Genomic DNA, 5,425 nt, shown 5'->3' on the forward strand with positions numbered 1-5,425 from the left:
TTTTTGTAATTGACCCGAACCGGTTTTGACTCATGACCCGACCCGAACCTATTCAGAAAATTACTTTTGTTCACTCAACTTTTCTTAAACTATAGGGTTCCTTTTTTTTGTAATTGACCCGAACCTGTTAGAATTATTTTGGTAGATTCTAGTCATACACATACACATAATAACACATTGTATGAACATTATTTGTAATTCATGCATGTGTTATAACTGATGCATCTATACGAACATATTGACTTGAAGGTAAGTGTAAGACCTAGGGCCGGCCCAGAGCAAGTACTGGGTGGACGACCGCTCTGGGCCCAAAACGAAATACAACCCGAAAAAAATTATAATTTTTATATATATATATTTAGAGTAAACTGTCATTTTGGTCCCTGTGGTTTGGCCAGTTTTGCCACTTTAGTCCAAATCTCAAACTTATTACATCCAGGGCCCTGTGGTTTGCATTTTGTTGCCATTTTAGTCCAAAATCCAAAAAACCCCTTTTTTGACTGTTGAGAGCTGCCTATTTTGTCCTTTAGTGCAGGGGTATTTTGGTCATTTATGTTTTATTATAAACTGATCATCATCATCATCCCCAAAAATAATCAGCTCTCTCTCTCTCTTCTCTCTCTTTATATAGCACCACCACCACCGCCACCTCCTCCCTCTCTCTCTCTCTCTTCTCTCTCTCTAGCACCACCACCACCACCGCCATAACCTCCTTCCACAACCACGTGTTTCCACCATCACCACCCATTCAACAAGCACTCCAGTCCGGCGGCACAACCAAACCCCCTATTTTCGATTAACGAATCCGTGACAACCGCTTTCACAAACACGAAACCTCCGTGTTTGTGTAACCCTAGTTCTCCAAATTCACCCCCAAAAACCACAATTTTTTCAATTCTCCAATTCCAAACCCTAAATTCTCACCAGATTCTGAATATTCTAGTTTAATATCAATCATACAACCACAATTGTTTCTCTCTCTCACTAACTAATAATCACAAATATGATTACATGTACATCAAACCAGCGTTTAGATTCAAATAATCCAATCTAAGCAGATCCAAAATGCAACGAAATCAAGAAATCCAAAAATGATTACCTACCTGAACTTCACACCGATCCTCACCTGTGAACAACCAACCTGCAATCACAATACTCCGACAACCACCTACGACCACCGTAAAACCTCAATCATCTCCGACCACCTTCATCGTCCACCTGCAAGTTTTCACTCTGTCACCACCACAAACACCACCGTTCAGATTTTACCCAAAAAAAAACACCACCGTTCAGATCTGAAACATGAATCGTATGTGCTCAGAGTGTGTGTTCAACAAGTCAATCGTTATTTACAGATCTGATACAACAAATCATATGATTTGTTTTCATATCTGCGATGTGCTCATCAACATCTGCATATCAAGATATGTTATTTTCATCTTTTTTTGCTAGAGAGAGAGAGAAGAGAGAGAGAGCTGATGTGACCAAATAAACGAAGAAAGAGAGGAGAGCGACGGGGTGAGAGGAGAGAGACGGGGTCAGCAGCGGCGATGACGGTGGTGTTCTGACAGTGGTGTTGGACGACGGTAGTGGCGGTGATGGTGGTGCTTGGAGAGAGAAAGAAAGAGAGAGTGATGGTGGTGTTGTCGATGATGATGATGATGATGAGATGCAGATTTTTTAATGTGTTGAATAATCTGGACTAATGTATTAAATGAAAAGATAAATGACCAAAATACCCTTGCACTAAAGGACAAAATAGGCAGCTCTCAACAGTCAAAAAGGGGTTTTTTGGATTTTGGACTAAAATGGCAACAAAATGCAAACCACAGGACTCTGGATGTAATAAGTTTGAGATTTGGACTAAAGTGGCAAAACTGGCCAAACCACAGGGACCAAAATGGCAGTTTACTCATATATTTAAAAAAAGTTGTATGTCTATAAAGAAAAAAACTTAAAAGACCTAAATTTATGAACCAAAAACGTTAAAGCCCAGCTGTTTCGAAGCCCAACTGTTTTTGCCAATCAAATTAAGAAGTCCAACTGTTTTAGTGTGTCTAATAGACTAATGACTTGACCCAAATCACTAAACAAATATAATGGATTAATGAATATGGCCCAACCTTTTTATCTCGCACTCGGCCTTTTTTTGTGATTTTCAGAGACATCTCTGGTAAGACCGTAAGTTAGGCTCTAGTCTCGAGAAATTTTAGCATATTGTTTATGGTTTTACATTGTGACTCGGGAAGACAAGAATGTCACACCAACACCGGTGAGAACACTCCAAACCGGAAATGTCTCTCCCTTTTGTACAACTATAAAGGTCTAAGCTCCACTATGGATTTATTTTTTTAGAAATCTGCATCATTTGTGAATACAATAATTTTGATCATCTGTTCACTGATTAAATTGTATCTTTACTTAAATAAATCTATTAAATTGAGTAAACATATAATTTAATTCAAAAAGATAATTGAATTCGGATACTTTTTTGGAGAAAATAATGTTCTTGTGGCTTAAGTTTCAACTAACACAACTGTCACAGCCTGCCACAATGACGAGGGTCCCTATAATTGACACCAAATGTCCCTGCTATCTTCAAGAAAGACATTACACACCTTTGTTTTATATGTATATTCAGTACAAGCCCTTTATGTTTTGAAACTAAACTTATGTGGCTAGTGGTCCAAAGTTAACGTGACCCACTCCTTTTAAACACGTGAACATATGCATCTAGAAGACACTATACATCTAGAAAGAGAAGTGGGATGAATCGAATGATATTGTTTATATAATTACAAAGAGTATCTAGTTATAAGAATTTTGTTTAACTTCAGTGACTTGACCCGTAAGAAAAAGCCTTAAGCAATTAAAAACCGAAACAAAAAACGGCCGAAAACAAAATTTATGGATCTACCATCGAAAGTAAGCCATTAATATTTGTTGCGTTTGGGTTACTCAAAATATGAAAAATAAACCTTGCATTTTTTTCATGAGTAACAAAAAATTAGGGTGTAAACAAGACGAGTCATGCGTGAGGTGCTGTTGATCGAAGTGCTAAAATCTTGAATCGGACAATGCTTAAACGGGCCCAAGCTTATATTGAAGCTCTTTTAATAAACAATCTCGAGTTTTACATATCGAGTTTGACTAGGCTTATATCGAAGCTCTTTTAATACGTTTATGTATTTATGTTTTATATAAAAACTTTAAATATAGAGGAATAGTGTGAGGTTCATTGGGGAACACTAAAAAGTGGGGAACCGACTCAAACGAACTCCGATTGGACTCATTCCAGTGGCGTTGGAACCGTCTCGTCGAACCCTAACTAGGATCTCTTAACCCTAAACCCTAAATCATAACCCCTAAACCCTAAATATGTTAGGGTTTGGCTTTTAGGGTTTAGCTTTAGGGTTTAGCCTTAGGGTTTAGCTTTAGTGTTTAGGGTTTAGCTTTAGGGTTTAGTTTTAGGTTTAGCCTTTAGGGTTTTGCTTTTAGGGTTTATAGTTTATATTTTACGGTTTAGCTTGAGTTTTAACCTTATTTTTTTAGCATTACGGTTTAGAGTTTAGGATTTAGGGTTTAGGGTTAAGAGATCTTAGTTAGGGTTCGACGAGCCGGTTCCAACGCCGCTGGAATGAGTCCAATCGGAGTTCGTCTTATTCGGTTCCCCGCTGTTCCCCACTTTTTTAGTGTTCCCTAATGAACCTTCCCCTAGATGAATAACTAATAAATAATAAACGAATCAAGCCTAAACCGAGTTCGAGCACGAAAAACTACCCAAAAGCTTAGCACGAGTTTCAAAAATAAAGCTCTAAACGCGTCGAGATTAAGCTCTCTTAAGTTAAACTAGCCCGACTCAAAATTTGACGACCTCACACTCTACTTACGGATGGCAAAAAAAACCCGAGCCCAACAGGTATACCCGCAACCCGAAAAATATGGGACGGGTATACCTGAAACCTGACGCTCGACAGGTATGGGCCGAGTATGTGATTAGTTTTGATTTTTTTTTTACTTTTTTTTGTGGGTAGGGTACGGGTATGGGATTAGGACCCGAAACCACATACCTATATACCCAAAGATTTATATTTATATTTATATTTATATTTTGTGGGTTTGAAGTATATGAATAAAACTATATAAAAATCACAAGATTATTATTTATTTATGTTAAAACTTATATGTATATAATGTATTTGAATTTTAACAGTTATTATATAAAGAGTAAATTACTTTTTGAGTCCCTGTGTTTTACTGGTTTTAACCACTTGAGTCCAAAATAAAAAAGTTTAACGCCCTGAGTCCCTAGCCATTTATTTTATAACGTTTTGAGTCCAATTTTGTTTATTTTATAACGATTTGAGTCCAATTTAAAGGTTAAATTTTGGACTCAAATGGTTAATGAAAATTCTTATAGGGACTCAGGTCGTTAAACTTTTTGCTTTTGGACTCAACTAGTTAAAACCACTATAAAACAGAGATTACCCTTATATAAATAGGGTAAAGTTCTTGTACAAATAATCTTAACATACTAAACATACAAATTGAAGGAAAACTCAAAAAGACAAGGTGACATTTTTATAATTATCAATAACTATCAAAATTACTCTACAAATATACCTAAAAAAACCTAACCACTCCCCCCACCCCCAAAAAAAACCTAAACCCCCCACCCCCCACCCCCCCCCCAAAAAAAACCTAAAAAAACCTAACCCCCCCCCACCCCCACCCCCCAAAAACCTAAAAAAAAACCTAACCCCCCCCCCACCACCCCCAAAAACCTAAAAAAACCTAACCCCCCACCCCCCACCCCCAAAAACCTAAAAAAACCTAACCCCCCCCCCACCCAAGCTAAAATGCTAAAAACTAAACCCCCCAAAAAACCTAAAAAAATAAAAAAAAACACACAAATTATTTTATTTTATTTTTTTAACATTTTTTTATTAAAAAATCGCTACTTTTAGTAGCAACCAAAAAAAATTTTTTTTTTTTTTGCTAACGAAATGTAGCGATTTTTTAATAAAAAATGTTAAAAAAAAATTGTGTTTTTTTAGGTATTTTTGGTTGTAACTTTGATAGTTGGTGGTAATTACAAAAATGCCACCTTGTCTTTTTGGGTTTTCCTTCAATTTGTATGTTTAGTATGTTAAGATTATTTGTATTTGATCTTTTGCCTTTATAAATAATAACTATACCCGATACCCGACGGGTAATAGGCCAGGTATGGCCAGCCTTGGGGGTGGGCGGGGAGGACCACCGGCCAGGGCCCGATATTTCGAGGGGCACGTTTTTTTATGAAAAACTCGGTATGGATATGTAAAATATTTTTTAATAGGATACACCCATACAAACACCAACAAAGTCCCTCTTACAATACTATTTTTATGGTTTAGATTAGTTATTAACCCATTTGGCATCAGGT

Source organism: Helianthus annuus, chromosome 8 (genome assembly GCF_002127325.2).
Source record: "Helianthus annuus cultivar XRQ/B chromosome 8, HanXRQr2.0-SUNRISE, whole genome shotgun sequence".
Lineage (NCBI taxonomy): Eukaryota > Viridiplantae > Streptophyta > Magnoliopsida > Asterales > Asteraceae > Helianthus > Helianthus annuus.